At 34.9% G+C, this 19,040-nt stretch overlaps 1 protein-coding gene across 1 annotated transcript in view; it reads right to left on the bottom strand.

Annotated features, from left to right (window-relative positions):
* Positions 1-17,737, bottom strand: part of LOC134794231 (uncharacterized) — a 104,665-nt gene extending 86,928 nt beyond the window's left edge. Inside the window, exon 1 of the mRNA XM_063765972.1 lies at positions 17,396-17,737. The gene's annotated coding sequence lies outside the window, so the exon portion shown is untranslated. The remainder of the gene's footprint in view (positions 1-17,395) is intronic.
* Between the last annotated feature and the right edge of the window lie 1,303 nt (positions 17,738-19,040).

Raw genomic sequence — 19,040 nt, 5'->3', positions numbered from 1 at the left:
TCGTATAGAGTAGCGAGAATTCAAGAGAATATAACGCTGACTCATCCGCTGCCGACATTATAATGGGGTTGCAAATTAAATCTTAACCTGACCATATCGGCTTCAAGCAAAGGAAAAAAATAACAATAAAATATCGAATTTAGAACAGCAATGCAGACGCGGCTCTTATTATTTTAGCCAACAAAGTAGAAACCATTTACAATAAATCATTTTGAATGCTTTCTTGCTTCCATGAGTCGGGCGTCGCAAAGGGTGATTCTGTTGGAGTGTGCATAAATAAAGCTGAAGGTCCTGAGTGCGGATCTCAGGTACTTTTAATTAAAGTTGACTTTTACAATGAGCGCGCGCCGCTGGATGCGCCAACGCAGGAAGGAAGTCGCGAACGTAAGGACAATGTTGAATTACTTACGCATTTTTAATATACAATAGGTACAATACAAACATTCCTTGTTGAAAAAGAAAACGACAACAAGTAAAATGAAATAACTGTATAACGGTAGGCATGAAGCGGTCTTATTGTATCTTGTAGGAAGTGGAGACGACTTACTAATGGAAATGACAAAGATGGAACTATTATAGTTATGTTATATTCGTCATCATCATCTCAGCCATAAGACGTCCACTGCTGAAAATAGGCCTCCCCCTTATATTCGTATATCACACCAATTTCATTTTTGCAACAAGGCACTCTTTTTACTCTAATAAATAATACTCAAAGAATACTACTTCGCTAAAATATTTGCTCAAACGGTGAAGACATTTCTGAACGATTAAACCATTCTGCAATCTACCCTAAAGGAAGACTCACGTTAGACCGGGCCGTGTCCAGGCCGGAGCTTCCGGCGCTTACTTTCCTATGACATGACGGATATATATAGAAAACGATGTGCCGGAAGCTCCGGCCCGGACACGGCCCGGTCTAACGTGAGTCATCCTTAAACCGTAAACGTGACCCATTCTGATATACATATTTAATTAATCTCCCCTACGTTACGTACAGTGAACATTGCTTCACTTCCACGCTCTCTACTTCCTTGTATTATTCACACTTGTGGTACAAGACCACACGTAGAATGCAACCGTGGCTGTTTGCCGAACGATTAGACGGCGTAGCGGTCTGGCCTTTTATTCCGATCGCTTACCGAGGCGATCACTCAGGTGACTCACCGATATTGTGACCTCAATGTCCGTAAAATCTTGCGTTATCGAAGTGTGCACTTATTCTGGTTCAACTGAATGTTTGCCTCGTTTACGCTTTGCAATAACGCCCCTGCATATTCATATGCAATGAAAAACTCTCCACTCATTTATATTTTACTAGCTTTCTGTCCCGCAATTGCCGATGGTTTACAATAAGTGAAAATTTGAGAACTAGTTAAGTTAATGGTTATGCGAGAACACAGACCGTTTGATGTTAGGGGGTTTCGTCCTTAATGTTTGAACATTAACTACTGAAATCTATGACAAACTACCTACATATTTAAATATCGATAGGCGCTCGACTAGTAATGGTTTGGTAAAGATAGTGAAACGCATTTTACGTAAAAATATACGTGACACGTACGGGCCCACAATGCTTAGTTATTTGGTTAAATAGCGTGATAGAATTTTACGTTAATTATAGAACTGAAAAACAGTTTTCATATTTGTCGTGCGCTGCAGTGTGTTACTGGTGTAGCGGGAAAGACAAGTGTAATAAAATTCATAAAAAGGTTAAAACGGACCGCAATCATGAACTAGTCACAAAGTGGCAAGCAACTCAATTAGTAGGTATTGATTTTGGCTGCACATAAGTAAATTAATGATTGCATCTGTGATGATCATTCGCCGCATGCATCGTGACCGCATCGAACAATGTCGTTTGCCTGATATCCCCATATAGCTACTATGATTAAGTGCCCACATTAGGTGAAAGACTATATATCTATAATTGCAAACTTAATCTTATCAAGTGCATTTTAAAACACCGCATTTACTATATCATTAGTAGGTAGGTACCTAACACGAACAGATACAAGATTCTCCACTTCGTACTACACCAATATTTACCTTTTTTTGTTAAAATGCCAACTATATTTATCTTTTAATGGCTACTTTTATAGCCACAACATTTAGATATTGAGCAACGGTTAAAGCGGTTTCCATTGAAATGTCTAAAACGGTAACAATTCAATTGCTTAAGTGATATTGTCATGTGGGTGGTCTTTTTGTACTCTTTGGGTACATTTTGTTCGCAATTTTAAAGTCATGGTATTTTTGAGATATTATATCTGAGTAATGTAGGTATAAATAAATAAATATTATAGGACATTATTACTCAAATTGACTAAGTCTCACAGTAAGCTCAATAAGGCTTGTGTTGTGGGTACGTAGACAACGGTATATACGAGTATATAATATGTATATTATACATATTTATAAATACTTAAATACATAGAAAACACCCATGACTCAGGAACCAATATTTGTGTTCGTCACACAAATAAATGCCCTTACCGGGATTCGAACCCAGGACCATCGGCTTCACAGGCAGGGTCACTACCCACTAGACCATACCGGTTGTCAACCCAGTCAGTCCGTCAGTCAGGTCGGTCAGTTCGGTCGGTCGGTTTTCAGGTATGTAAGAAGGCACTTTCCGTGCGTTGCACGCGTTTCTGCGTTCGATTAAACTTTTAGAGTAAAAAACATGATAAGCATGTAGGGTATTTTCGCAAATATGTGGGGAGTGTCAAGCAAATCATGTTGATCTATATGCCGGCGGCCGATCGTAAGATCAGGCATATCGTGAAATTCCTAGACATATCGTGAAACGTGAAAATCTTTGACTCGTTCCCTGAGTGGCTCCTATTTCTGGGCAGTTTGCCCTTCGGGCATCTGAAGCAACCTAACGAACCTATCCTACCTATATATTGGTTTAATGTGACTATCGTCAAAACATTACACAGGAACATTACGATCTGCCTAATCTTACGATCGGCCGCCGACATATATAGTGAACCGCGCCGGCAGTAGTGGGTCCGAGCCGCACGTCACGTGCCTACGAGGCCGAGGCCTCAGGCCTGCTCCGCAGCCCCAGTTCAGCAGCGCCCGTATGCTGAGCAAAGGTTCAGTATAAATAGCTATTGTTTTTGAGGAAAGCAACATACCAGTATACCTACATATTATTCAATTAAATACCTCGTTGAGACAAATCACCAGCTTGATATCCCTATGCATCATTAACTATTACACGTTCTAATTTAGAGAAAAAAGGTTCTTAACAGAAGGTAGCCCGTATAAATTATACAAAAACTTGTTTCTCAGCGGAATTAATGAAATTGTGAAATTAAGACCCCATTTAATAATTGTTGCTAAGATTTTTTGTTAGTACCTAAGCATTTTATGTTCTTGCAACCGTATTTATGTTAAGTTCCTAACCGAAGTCGCCCAGTTTGCGGTTTACTTAAATGCGAGCATTCGTTTGTAGTCTAACTAAACTACACATTAATTAATGAATTAACAAAAATATTTGAATACATATTATAATGATGTATTCAAATATTTTTGTTTTGTAAATAAAAGTTTAAAAGGTGGACTTAGTGTCAGATCGCTGTCTCAAGTATCAGACTAATTACAGAAAATACCTAACAGTTTTAATAAGGAAAAGTGCAAAATATGTACCAAAAAGAATCAAATCATACTTTTTAGCATAGGTTATTTACGCACGTAATATTTGGCATCTCCATTTCATAACAAATATGTAATTAGACGAGTGCTCCTCGAGATTTTTCCAAATAAAATATTTTTTCCTGTACTTAGGTAACGTACGGCCAGCTAAGGCTGGAGCTAAATTTGCAGCGAGAACAACCTACTTGTATATTCGACTGCAGGAGTCACCTGCTAGCGTAGATCGTTGTCACTGTTTCCGTTGGGCATTTGATTCTTCTACTTAATGTTAAAAATAATTATATAGTAACGAAACAACTTATATCGATATCACATTTTTTACTTTAATGTGAAGTATTTTTGTATTTAACGTGGTATTTGCTACACGTAAAATTGCTGTTATTTTCATTCTATTTTAACATTTCTTGCGCAAAATAAAGTGTTTACGAACATGCTAAGAGTAGTTACCTGTTCTTTTCATAAACCTATGTTAAGGTTAATGAAAAGAACACGCCTAATACTTATCATATAAGATTAGTATAGTTGAATTATCGAGAAGATGGAATTGCATTTGTAGTGGTTGTATGCTGATAGTACAAGAAAATAGAAAATTCAAATATAGAATGCCTGTAAACAAACAATACTACTACATATGCAATTCCACGCTCTCGATGATTCAACTATATAATAAACTTGTTTGCTACATAACCGCTTCAAATGAAACCACATCTTAATTTAAGTAGGTACAAACCACTTCAGCTACCACTTGGCCACGGTAAGTTAAAATAATTCACCTTTTGAGTGGTATTTGCAAATAAAATATGTATACAATTATTTGTAATACAGTAAATCCGGGTACTATTTTCGGCTTGCCAAATCAGATTTTATTAAACGTTAAATATAACTACATATTTATCTACAGAGATACGTGAAATTTTAAACGTCATCTACATTACTGTCACATGCAAGTCGACACTAATACAAATCAAAGATGTAATTTAGATATTGGTTACAGAATACTACTCTTAACATCTTAAATTAAAATAAAGCATCGGCATTTTTTTTCCAAACTATCGTTCTTGACTGTTTGTCCCTGGTTTTTAACCCTTAAGCGCCACTTACATTATTCCATTAATCCGGGGTTACCGGTTAAACCTGGAGTTACCGTGGTTACCAGTACAATTTGACACTGGTTTAGCGGTTTAACCACTTAACCCCAGGTTAGTGGGATGGTGCAAGTGGCGCTAAGAGATATAACGGCATATGGTAAATATCAGGGTAGGAAGGTTTTTAAACAAAAGTATTTACTACTGACCGTAAGTACCTACTAAATTATAATTTTCGTCAAGCCGTTTGTAGGCCTTACAAACGATATATATATCTATACCTATCTATACAAATACCTACTATCGTTCGGGTAAAAAGTTGCGAAACCAATAATATAAGTAAAGGTATTGTTTCTACAATGACAAGATACAAATTCGTCTATTCATCTCAAGTAGTCAGTATCTTATTGTTATCTTAGGGTAAGTGCGGAATAGTTGCGAGCATCTCCCTCGTTGCAGACATTCTTACTAATGCTCTTAAAAGGCTCTGCAAAGCTAAGATAAGACACAAAGAGCATTATGATTTTCGTGAATGAACCCGGTTTGAAAGCCTTACGATTCCATTCAGAGTTGAAGTGATGTAAAATGGCGTAGTAGTGTTGGACGAGTTGATAAATCATTTTATTTGAAACTTTTTCTTATAATTAATCTAAATTAAGATATGGCTTATCGCGTACAGAGAATTAAAGAGGGTAATCTGACGATTGAGGGCACGTATTTCATGTGAGTGAGATTGCCGTGTTACAGTATAGTACTCTTACAACAATAAATAAACGCGCCATAAAACTAATTATCAAATTACTTAACTACATATGAATTAGCTTTACTTATTGTTGGCACCCCTGCATACATATACGTATTTGTATACTGTATATTGAAGGTACGACCTATTTCATTGCACTGCTGTACTCGTATTGTTAGCCTAAGCAAATTAGAAAAATCTGCGGAAATAATTCGTGTAGTTTTGAAAATTGGTACAGGTATACCGTGTGGTGTCCAGATAAACATACTAAAAGTCCTCGAGGGTACGAGTGTGCTGAGGGTGTAGAAGGGGGTTGAAGGTACCTTTTTTTCATATTTTTGCTCATATCTCGAATATCTGTACGAATAGCATTATAATTACTTGGGACAAAAGTTTTAACATTAAATTTACTACAAATTTGGTTCTATTTACTTTTACTCTACAATCAATACTCTACAATCAATACTTTACTTTTACTCTACAATCAAGAACTATTTTTTGGTCAACTTAATATTTTTGGAAATAATCGATCTGAAAGACAAAAAGATATGTTTTACCCTTTAGTTCCCCTAACTTATGAACCATGGGTCCAAAATATATGAAAAAAAATCGTGAAAACATAGCTTAGTAAAGACTTTCAAGGAAAAATAATATATAGAGAACCTAATCGGTATAGCTGTTTTTGAGTTTTGGCAAATAGTCTATTTTGACAGACGGGTAACTACGGAACCCTACACTGAGAATGGCCCGACATGCTAATGGCCTGTTTTTTTTATATTTTATCAGCAGGTCGCTTAGCTAGCTTACTCTAAACTGAATTTTTATTTATGATGAACAATTACAAAAAAACGTCCTTTTCTTAAATCGTCTATTTTTTATCTCTTATTTAACTTTAACAGCCTGTAGCTCCTAAAGTATTGATCGCACAGTAAAAATAAAATAATCAAATTTGTAGGAAATTTAATGTAAAAACTTTTGTCCGAAGTAATTATAATGCTATTCGTACAGACATCCGAGATATGAGCAAAAATATGATAAAAGGTACCTTCAACCCCCTCCTACACCCTCAGCACACCTCCTACCCTCGAGGACTTTTAGTATGTTTATCTGGACACCACAAAGTATGCCTGTACCAATTTTCAAAACTACACGAATTATTTCCGCAGATTGCCCAAATTCGGCTTAATTTGACGTGGCTATGGTTTTTGTGAAGTTGTACCTACTGAATTAAATTCTTAAAATATTGTAGGACTGTTATATTTTTAGCATCTAAAATCACCCAAGTATCTACTAGTAAATTAAGTTGTTGACTTGAAGTACTAACTTACAATTATACTATGTTTGCTTGCCACTTGCGGTTAGACGTATTTTTGTATATTAACAGCTGGAAATGATGAGTCTGACATATTTTATGCCTAATTGGGGAAAAAAACACGGTAACCCGGTAACGGTATCTCATAATTCTCATAAACAATTGTCATGGCTGTTTTTATAAATTTAATTCGATTATGCATTCTCATTTCCTATAAGCGACAGATGCGGACAGATATTTAAACGATAACACCGCCATAAGGCTGGCACAGCTCAAGATCCCCTGAACTGATAATGGACCGCCAATATAATTCCATCGTTTCCTATTCTGTTCTCCCAAGCTAAAAATATCAAAATGCGTATATCATTCCTTTCGACGTTTTATTTCAAAAACTAGGAACAACTTTGGAAGTTTACTGCGCATTCCACCACAAAGTTGTTTATGCCGATGGTGAAATATTGAACGAGCATCGTCGCGTACTAAGTTTCGAATAGTAAAAGGTAGTGGCGCTGTGTAAAACCGCAGATGTATGTTTGTGAGCTACGTTCGCTAGTATTTTGATGTTTCCGTACTCTTTCCGTAACTGTTCGCGAAAACACGGCGAACAAGGATTTTGCTCTCTCGGACAATTAAGCTAACGTACGTATCGAAAATAGATGGTGCACCGAGTCTGACGTGAATGGAAACTTTTTGGAGAATCCGAACAAATACCGATAAAAATAACTTTAACTTGTATCTTTGTTTACTCCTCGGTTTAGGAAAATTGACCATTTACTTAATGCTTAGGTACAAGAAAAATATACCTGTTAGTACCTAAAGAGCTTTGTAAACTGCTGAACTGGTATTTGAATTTCTGTATCTAGTTAGTACACGAATAGCGAATGTTCGTTCATGTTTTACGTGTCACACATGTTTGATTTAAGGCAGTGACTATTACGTTAGTTAATTTAGTGTATCTGCGTTAAGTTTCAATAAGTTTACTCGCGATGTCATCCTTTAAGTACTCAAATGCTTGTCTAGGTCAATATCAAATGATATTTCATACACAAATTAGATACCAGATTTATTAGTATGAAAGAGCTAGGATTGAATCCTATGAAGTCCGTGACATCTGACGGTCTACCATGAGTTGCGTTTACGCGCGCGAGTTCATACTTGAAGTCGCGCATGATGTATGGAGTCGCGCGCGAGAACGCAACTCATGCTAGACCGCCGATTTGAATTTCGCACTTGTACCGCTCTTCTACAAAACCTTTGAAGATACAAAATATTAAAGTTATACTGCAGTAAATATTAACGCACAAACACCATTCAGTATGCAAGATTTAACGTCTAGTCTAACTAAAGGAAAGATTCCAGGCTACACCACTAACAGGATACACATCCGACTTTCAAATCGCCGCAAATTTAAATCGTTTCTTTTCACCACATCAGCTCGTAAAATATAAGTCTTCAAAAAATTATGAGAAAGCTACATTTTATCCACAAGTAATTTGTTGGCTGGTAGAATTGACTTTTAAGTGATGATTTTGAATGATAAATATTTACAGTTAAATAGTATTTTACCTCAAGTTGGTGTGGTGATAAATTGTGTATTTCACTCGGTAGCAAAGTTTGTTGAACCCTTGTGCCTTGAAACCCTCGCATCGCTCAAGTTTCCACTTTTCGAACCACTCCCTACGCTCGTGGTTAAATTTTGTAATCTTTCGCTTGCTCGGGTATCAATACCGGCGAGAGGAGTAAAACAACAGCTTTGCCCCCTTGTAAAACAAATAACTAGACTAGAAGTTTATTAAGCAAGAATATCATTTGATAAATAAAAAAACCGTGGCCTTATTTCGTGTTTACAAATGTTGTACATTGTAGCTTCAAAATTGTACTCGAAGCTTGAAGTTATTGAAAACTGTCCTCTCGCTGTTTTCGTACACACTTCGATTTTTCCCGTACCTACTTCAGTGGACCGTTCGGAATGTCCCTCGGAATAATCTGGTTTTACCTGACTAGATGGTGCAACATGGATTTGTAATTTTGATTAAATTTCCTTTTACATAACCACTATGTAATGAGACGCACCCACTGCCTGTTATCTATGATTTCGCATCATAAAATGAGTATCGGATATACCTATGTAATTATACGTTACATATGATTGAAGTAAATTCTTACGTGGTAAAATAACGGTGATCATGATCACATATTTAAAACAAAATATCTGTTAATACTAACTGGTAGTTAGATAGTATTTTAATGCTCAGGTCATACTGAACGGCCTTTAATAGGCCTAAAAATAAAAATCACATGTGAGCTATATTACTAACAAAACATGAATATGTTACCTATAATAATTGGGGGAATCTATTTTTATGTATTCCATTCACTTGTAAAGATAAGAAATTATATGTATGAATCCATGGGATTTTAATTTACTTTAATTGCATAATACAGTACATATGGGGCTATTTTTCTGCACTAGTGCGATAATTAGCATACTACGCAACTATGTCGAAGATTCAAAGGGCCATATGTACTGTAAAACGTTGTACGATACATATGCGATTAGGTAATTCGCAACTCGTGTCGATTTAAAACAATCCCTTCGGTCGTGTTTTAATTTATCGCCACTCGTCGCGAATTCCCTATTTTTCGCACTTGTATCGTAATGTACCTACTATTATAAATTTGCTACACCAATCTTCTCTTATGATCCGTCAAAGTTACGTTTATTAAAAAAAATATAGAATACCTATACATTTGTAATATTATATTTACTCACATTTATAGACGGGTCTAACGCGAATTTTATTCAATTACGGCGGTCAGCCGCGACCACGACCAGTGAAACCTGTGTCGAAACGTCGGTAAATAAAGGTAATTGAATAAAATTCGCGTTAGACCCGTCTATAATTGTAAGTTAATATGTGTTCAAAGCGCGAAAGTTTTAAATATTATAATATTATATTTGTTGTATATTTTTTTAACTCGTTAGTCACAACCCGTACTTAAAAAACAACCTTAAATTCATCTCTATGGTATTGGATAGAACAACAAGCCAAAAGCATCTAGGGTAAGACCTCCAGTGAATGAACACTTAAGGAATTATCCAAGTTTGAAAAATCATTTCTCAGCATTCATTAACAATTTCAATAATTATCTGCAATTTAATGAATCCTCATTTAATAAATAAGAAAGTAATTTCTGCGATTTTTTATTACTTTCATAGTTTTTGAGTTATAGCAGAATTTATCAAAAACTACCCAAAAACCTAATGAATGAACATAAAAACTAGTGAATGAACACCGCAAAACCCAGTGAATGAACATCATTTAGATCTTTTTAATCAGCTTTAAAAAAACATTTTTAAGACAAAAAACGTTTCCAGCTCTATTTTAGTAGGTATACCGAAAGCGTTAATATATTTTTATCCCCTCCATATTGATTTCAAATAGATTAGATTGTAATAAAATGATGGATAATCACCAGAACCATTACATATTAATAAGAAAAAGAGAATCCTTCTTTAAAACAAGAAACAACGAGCATATTCTGATGAAAAAAGGTTAGGATCAGCAAATAATGCTTAAAATAATAAACTTGTCATTGCATTGTTCGTGGTTACATTGTTCATACATAGAATTAGTAGAAATCTAATAAATGAACACCCCAAATGTTGTATTGTTCATACATAGGCATGAAAAATCCAGTAAATGGACTATAGAAATTTTGTTTGTTCCAATACTGGCTGAAACAATCAGAATCGTTTTCTATGCAGGGTCACAAAAAACAAGCTCAATATCAATTCGTTTACACATAAATTTAGAAAAAAAATTAAATCTAGACGACACCAGTAAATGAACACACCGTTCATTTACTGGTTTCAGAACATTTGATAAGCCAGTATTGGAACTATAAAAAATAAAGACTTAATCACATAATACGCCGACAAAGTGTACATTTATAGAAGGTTTAACTCTTAATCTAACCAAATAACCAAACTTTGTACAGGTAAACATTAAATAAGCACTACATATGTTGCTCCAAACGTACACTGTTCTTATCTGGGATATAATTTTTGCATACAAAACTTCAAAACCAGAAATACGTAAACTTCAAACGCCAGTCACGTTCAAACTGGTCGAAAATAAATTTAGCAGGGGTTGAAATTGCATAGGAAATAGAGTTGTTAATAAGAAAAAAAATACGACAAGTGGTAGAAATTGCTATATTTCTTATTTTAGACAAAAAACGTGATTTTGTTCATTCACTGGGGGGTGTTCATTCACTGGAGGGTTTACCCTACAACAATCCTTATACAGAGACTTTCTACCTCTAAAAGATATCACATTCTATTGCAACAGACATATATTATTAGGGTTTCGTACCTCAAAAGGAAAAAAACGGAACCCTTATAGGATCACTCGTGCGTCTGTCTGTCTGTCCGTCTGTCACATGCTATTTTCTCGGAAACTACTGGACCAATTAAGTTGAAATTTGGTACACATATGTAAATTAGTGACCCAAAGATGGACATGTTTTTTTTATAATTTTAAAATACATAGGTTCGAAGTTATTTAAGAAAATAGCCAAAAAATGACCATTCCCCCCTTTATCTCCGAAACTACTGAATCTAAAATTTTGAAAAAAATACACTAATAGTTCTTTACCTATAGTTGACAGGAAAACTTATTACAAATGTGCAGTCAAGCGTGAGTCGGACTTATGTACGGAACCCTAGAAACGCGAGTCCCACTCGCACTTGGCCGGTTTTTTTTTATTATCTACATATACAGCAAACAGAAATACGCAAGCGCACTAGGTAGGTACGTATAGATATATTTAGTGAGAGTTGATATCTCAATAAATGTGAAACTTTCAGTAGTAATTGCCGGCTACAACGCGGCGTAGCACTATCAGAAAACCATTTCAAAGAACGTTACTCCGCTACACAAACTTTATACGCCGAATAACTTTAATAACTGCCAATTTGAATCTTTCCCGAAATAAAATCGCATACGTGGCAGGCAAAGAACGTTATAACCGCCAGATTCGAACTTTAAGATACGTCAAATATTAGGTTTCTTTTAAAATGACGTTTCTTCAAACAAAAACGTCGCTTTTGACGCTGACATATCTAATCCATATCGTATCTAGACCTAATATTTGACGTATCTTAAAGTTAGAATCGGGCCGTAAGTCACAAAGCCCACCTTCTGATACTGAAAAGTAGTAAGAGTCATATATGCAGATCATAGATTTTTCTATTACCCAGCGTAAGGCATATTCTGAGTAAGAGAAAGAGGGACACATGATATTGATATCAAATCGATGGCAGAATTTACGATGCTGAATATGGCTTTAAGTGAGTTTGCTGAAACTACGACGGTAAATATGTTGTTGCAGTTCAGTTCAATAGCACCATAGCAATGAATCTTTAGATGCACGTCGTACCTACCCATGCTATCTGACTTTTATATATTTTTCGCGAATACTTGTCGTTAAAGAAACTACGAGCAGTGTTATTCGGTAGTGATGTATGTTAACTACATTGCGAGACGACATATTGATTAAAAGCAAAGAAATTTTGAATTCTATACTCTATTCTCTTTGATTAAAAGTAATCTGGAAAGGTAGTTCAATTCCTGAATTGTTCCGACATATCTTTATAACGGTTTTGATCTTTATAACGATGATTAAGTCAGAGATTTTCTATCTTCAAGTACTTATATAATTTATGAAACATTTGCGATGTGAATGTTGAATCACGAATTCTTCCATTCAGAATAACTTTACCATACTATCTTAATACGTAATTGGCTTTAATTTATTTCTAAGCTTTAATAATGGCACCAGCCTTCTGGGAACCCTACCATCCGGCGCCGAGCTAGCTCGCATTTTTTACTTGTGTGTGTTTTATACATATGTGTATGTATATAGTTGTTAGAGTTTAGTTTTAATTTTAATGTTTAGTTTTTTTTTTTTTACACCTTTAATAATTAGGCATACTTAACCAAAATTAATTAAACTGTTTTATGTTTATGTCCGACCATTCAAAAATTTTTGGGGTTCGTAGGGGGTACCTAAAAGGCTGCCATCAGAATCCTTTCACTAAGTATTCTCTCTTACCGCACCGTAATGGGTAGACATTTATAAATTTCATTTTCTCAAACATGCAATGAAATATTGATGTTATGTTCCTTATAATAGGCTGCGAAGTATGACGTTTCAGGTGCGGCTAGGACAAAAGGTCGTTAATGGAATTTCATACCCATCTTGCAGGCCTAGGCCGGCAAAGTCCTCTTTTTTAATTTTCATTTCACAGATATTTGTGACACAGCATCGTGGCATTCATCCATTAAAAAAAATTAGAGGCAGTATTTGCTTTATGGTTCGTAATGACACTCTGCCACTACGCCTATAAAAAAAAAAAAAAAAAAAAAACAATGTTTGCTATAATTTGCAGTTTTATTTGTATAAAGTCAACATGAACTTAATAAATAATACATTCTATAATTTTATAATTTTAAATTATAAATTTAACTACACAAATAATATTACATTATTGTCGAGGCTCGGAAGTAGCTACTTGCAGGCTGAGGATTCGTTTTAAACGGACGACCTTGGGAGTCCGTTTAATTGAATCCGAAGCCAGCAAGTAGCCTTCCAGCCGAGTCATATATAGTGCTTTTCTCAAAAATGGTGCAAGAAATATAAATATCATAGAAATATTTTACAAAAGCAACGTTCTTACGTATATATTTTCACAGAAAAAAGTAGTAACAATTGAAAAAATTAGCTTTGCCGCCTTTTTATTTTTTTAATAAAAAAATAGAAGTGTATTTTTCTGCCGAAAATACGTCAACCTGTTTGAGACAGCTATAGTCGCGGTACTAATCATCTGTTTGGCTGTTTAATGGGCCTGTGCCTTCATTTGATATGGCCATTTCAACTTTTAAAAAGTTTGGAACTCGACAAATAATGGAATTTGTATGCAACATTGCAGTCCCAAAATCGAGACTGCAATGTTTTTAACTTTTTAATTTTTGACTGACCATAAACTACGCGCTTCGCGACCTATTTTTTAAACGGCAAAGTCGACTTTGCCGTCCATTTTTGAGAAAAAACATTTAAAATATTTCATCTAAACGTTAGCGGTAAAAAGGTCTACTCAAACACGCGTAGTTTTATTTTTTAAATTGTTATGGAGGTAAAGTTGAAAAATATTCATTCTGTTTTATTGGATTTATGGTGCGTTGTTGATTTTTTGACTTTAATATGAGTTCCGACGAAATAATGCAATTAATATTAATTGTAATCGTAGGCGTTGGAATTGGCAGCGTAAGCAGAATTGATTTTAATAACTTGCTGCCTCTGCCGCCAAGTCAAAGACGAAGTATGTATATGTTTGCTTATGGCATGTTTATTATTTGAGAAACTAAGAAAAATGGCTTACAGTTTATTAGAAACAGTTTTGTGGCATATTTTAAATGGATGTAACTACAAATTCGTCAACACTGTGGAAATTATACTTATTTACTCCGTGCATAAAGCAACGATGTATGTGAAACATGATATCAACATGAAAGACTATGTAAACTTATGTGACGAAAACGACAGTCGGACGGATACAACGCGAAAAAATCAAAGATACATGAAAATATACGGGTAGTAAAAATACACGACTCGTGTAAAACATACGCGTGATAATGATATAGGTACGTGTTGGTTATATTTTGGGTGTACTTTACTTTTAGTTTTTTCTATAAATAAAACATTGGTTTCGTGGATTTTTTATTTTATTTATTTCATTGCATGTTTGAGAAAAGCACTATACATACCTCGGCGGGAAATGGGGTTGCCCGCGCTCAGACCTATCCGGCCTCGCGTCCCGGCCTCTGTAGTAATTGTACTAATAGTGCATAGGTACGCTATACATGTATTTTAGTAATTAATATTAGTACAGAATAGTATCTTTACCTCAGTAAGTATAGTCAGCATGACTAATAGTTATGCTGACCGTACAGATTGTTAAATAATCATGTATGATGTTACTGAATATTTGCACTTGGCCAGGAAGGTATAAGATTTTGGAGTATTAAAAACATGTTACTGATTCTAGAGGGGTTACCCCCGTCGGTAAAAAAACTGTAACTAGAATGGAACAAAAGATATGGCGCGCCGCGCGAAACTAGCTACGGGGTATAGGTACATATTTATATTGCGCGGAATAAAAAGGGTTTTAATGTTTTGCCTCAATTAATACGAAAATATTTTATATTTAACACGTTACTAATGACGTCGCCTGGCTATATCACAGTGATATACATCACAAATTAAATTAAAATTAGATTATGTTAACGTGTTTTTTTATATTAACCCAACTTTACCCTTAAGGTTGATTGGAGTCTGCCTTTGGACATTGTATCTAGTTTCCGTAAGATTTTTTATGGTGTTTGCCCTCTTTTAATTTTTTTTTCGATAAATACATTTATTTATTTATATTAATTATTTTCCTTATTGTAAACAAATACTACAAATCATAACCTTTCAGCTGGCTCCTTTATTATTATTTACAAATTTCCTATTTTACAATGTTTAACAATATAATTATATTGATAATTGTTGCGAAAATGCTCCCATAAATAAAATCAGGACAGAAAGGCACAAAATTTGTCTTTATCTTTCTTCATATCAATACGTAAATACGTACTTATACCTAGTTACAACCTGCAAAAGGTAAAGGTTCTTAAATCGTGGTTTTTTTAACTATCATTTTTGTAATTTCTAAAAAGTTAACCTTTATGCAGTTTAACAGTACCTAAATAAATATAACATAAATGTCTGAGGTGGCAGTTACCTACTCTGAAACCAACGACTACACATCGGTAACTCGTGGCATTTAGGTAGCACTCAAAAGATTAGTTATGAGCACATATCGGTAACTCGTGGCACTTGACAGTTTCTAACAGACTAGTGATGTGACAATGTTCTTCCTATACGAGTCGAAAAAAGAAACCACTAAAAAAAGGAATTAATTAAACATCTTTTAAGTGCTACCTAAATGCCACGAGTTACCGATGTGTAGGCTACGACGCATTAGTACATTACGATACAAGTGCGAAAATAGGAAATTCGCAACGACCGAAGGGAGTGTTTTAAATCGACACGCGAATTACCTTTTCGCACGAGCATTGTACAATGTTTTATAGACATATGTCCCTTTAAATTGTTGAAATTGTTGATAGGCACATATTGTCCCTAATCCCGCCCTAGGGCGGTAAAGTAGCACCATATATACTTACTGTGAAAATTATTAAGTCTCCGAAAAATATATCTTACAGTGCTCTACAGCTACTACCATGAAATATAACATAGAACCGTAATAGTAACCGATTGCAAAAAGCATTCAAAACCGCATTATGAACCGAAACATTGTTTCCATTTGTAGGCAATATTGCCTGAAATGTATTTTTTTTGCACCTAAATACCGCCAACAGTTGGCTAGTAAAGAATGCATTACAGCGTTAAGTTGGCCATTCGTACAACCTTGTAAATATAAAAAAAAATGTGCAATAATATTAAATACAAATAAATCATTCACACCGTTATTCCGCTGAAAGTTTTAACTAAATTAAAATACGCAAAAAAAGGCTCGCTTAAATTTTGAAACAATGTTCGTTGAATCAAAGGGAGTCCCTCCTATCCCAAAACTAAAACAGGACTTATAAGAGATTAAGTTAATATTAAATATATTAAAAACGGGTCACTCACGTATTTTAAGTCGAAAAACGCTCGACATGTTTCACTCCGTACCGAGGAGTGTCATCAGGAGCTTGCGTTGCGTTGAGCTCCTGATGACACTCCTCGGTACGGAGTGAAACATGTCGAGCGTTTTTCGACTTAAAATACGTGAGTGACCCGTTTTTAATATATTTAATACGTCTGTGTCTCACGGAAGTTTTGTTATTAAGATTAAGTTAATGCAACAAAAATATTATTATTTAAAGAATCGGAAACACGTTTTTAACTACACGTACAATGGTATTTTACTACCTAGCTGCGTATCGGATCGTTTATTTTCCGAGCACTGCCAGTAATGTAGGCACCAACTACCAATACTAGAATTGCTACAAGCCGCTTTCAACTCGTAGCAGCTCCGCTACATGAAAGCGAAATATTGTTCTGAAACTATTTCTGTCACTTTTACGCCTACCCGTATTCAAATTTAAAATTCTATAACTTATAACTACTTGCATAATCTACAAATTTTGTTAAAAAATAATGCATTATAAATGGAAAATTACTGATGCCAAAAAAAATTAAGCCTAGAATAAATACCTATGCTATTTGTAATAGTAAATGTACCAGTAAAATGAAAAATATAAATAAAAACTTTAAAAATAAAATAAAATAAAAAACAACCAACCCAAATCCGGAGCAAATAAAATCCAAATAGAAAAGTGCACTTAATAATAAAACACTTCACAAACAGAATCTTTCGGCACACCGATACGATACAGCACATAAATGAAAAAAAATGTTCAACGCTCTATTAATGCAAAATGCACTTTTACATACACCAACTAAAAACTTTACCGTTTGCCTCCTCCTGTATTGTATAACAGTCAAGTGTAAAAAAAGTTCGTTTATCGAATAACGGAAATCGAAAAAAGTTTCGCGAATTTAAAATTCGTATTTCGAACTTTCGCGTCGGCCGGCACGCGTAACTCTGGAATTCGAATGTGGAATTTTCGGCTATGATGGGTAAGATGTGCGCATAGCTGTGGCTTAGATGAGACTGTGGCGTGGAACCGCGCGGCCGCTGTGTGTGACCAGCCGACTTTCGCCCCGACCCGTCGCCCGACAACTCCAGCGACCAATGACGCATCCAGGAACACATTTTATTCCCAATATTTAGTACCGTGACTAATATTTTCAGATAATTTTCCCAGTAAATTAACGGTATTCCACTGAATTAATACGGCGTGTTATATATCCGCGGGTGGATCAGTCGGCCGACTAGTCGGAACTGCTTTTATGTGAGCGCCCTTAGATTAGGGGTTGTGAATGGATGTTGTTGACACAGAAATTTTTGCACCATTGCATTGTTATTGACGAGGTGTGAAATTGTACCCTTTAATTAATTAGGTCATTAAAATTTAACTAAATCAATTTTATATTATATAGGTAGGCATTATCTCAATTCTCAAGATCCTTAGACAAAAAGCGATGATTATTTTCAACCAAAAAAAAATTTCGTCTTTTTATTCATCAATTAAAAAAACGAAATGTTTGGGAATGAAATTGAATTGGTACTGCAAAAAAATTATAAGTATACTCTGGCAAGACAACTTTATCTGTAGAAAAAGGAGCTAAATTCAAAATGTGTATGGAAGATCAATCCTTCGCGCCGACATTTTTTCAAATTAGCTACCTTTTCCTACTCGTACTGACGAAGCTGGCTTGCCAGAATATAGTATGCAGTCATGTAAACAAATTCAGCTTCGCAGTCAATTTAATTAAAACATTAATTGCTAACTATAATAAATTCCAATTCATTACTACTTCACTTCTTCGTTGGTCACTTTTTCTTAGTATGTGACATTTATTTCAGTTATATACTTAGTAGTGTGTCTACTTGAAATAAAAACAAATTAAATATTTTTGAAAATATTTTAATTTGTTCTAATACTTGGAATAGTAAGGTTATCGTCGTTCTCCGAAATTGTCCGCGGTTGCATCTAATTACCGCTCCTAATACATTAATTTGACTTCGCACTTATCAAACCGCAAAATTACTTTCTAGGAATGGTTCAAATACAAGGGACCTTTTTCCATACAATAAATTATTAATTATTAATATCCTGGGCGAATTTCCGCAAGTTGACATCCGATGACTGTACAGCGTCAAATATACCTATAGATAGTGATGTCAAATAGTATATTGTAATACACCTTTGTTACCATTGAAATAAGTTCATGTAGATGGTCGCTTTGGCTGTAACTATCTATTTCGGCCCGATTCGAACTTTAAGATACGTCAAATATTACGTAAAGATATGTTATGGATTAGATATGTCAGTGTCAAAAGTGACGTTTTTTTTTAAACAAAAAAGGCACAATTGACACTGACATCTAATCCATATCGTATCTAGTATATTTGACGTATCTTAAAGTTCGAATCGGGCAGTTGATGCTGACCGTACAAAAGGCGCCCCGGCTTGCTTAGATTTGAGCGGAT

This window comes from Cydia splendana, chromosome 10 (assembly GCF_910591565.1).
Source record: "Cydia splendana chromosome 10, ilCydSple1.2, whole genome shotgun sequence".
NCBI classification, from domain to species: domain Eukaryota; kingdom Metazoa; phylum Arthropoda; class Insecta; order Lepidoptera; family Tortricidae; genus Cydia; species Cydia splendana.
The sequence above is the reverse complement of the archived record's forward strand: the minus strand, read 5'-3'. Positions and strand labels throughout refer to the sequence as shown.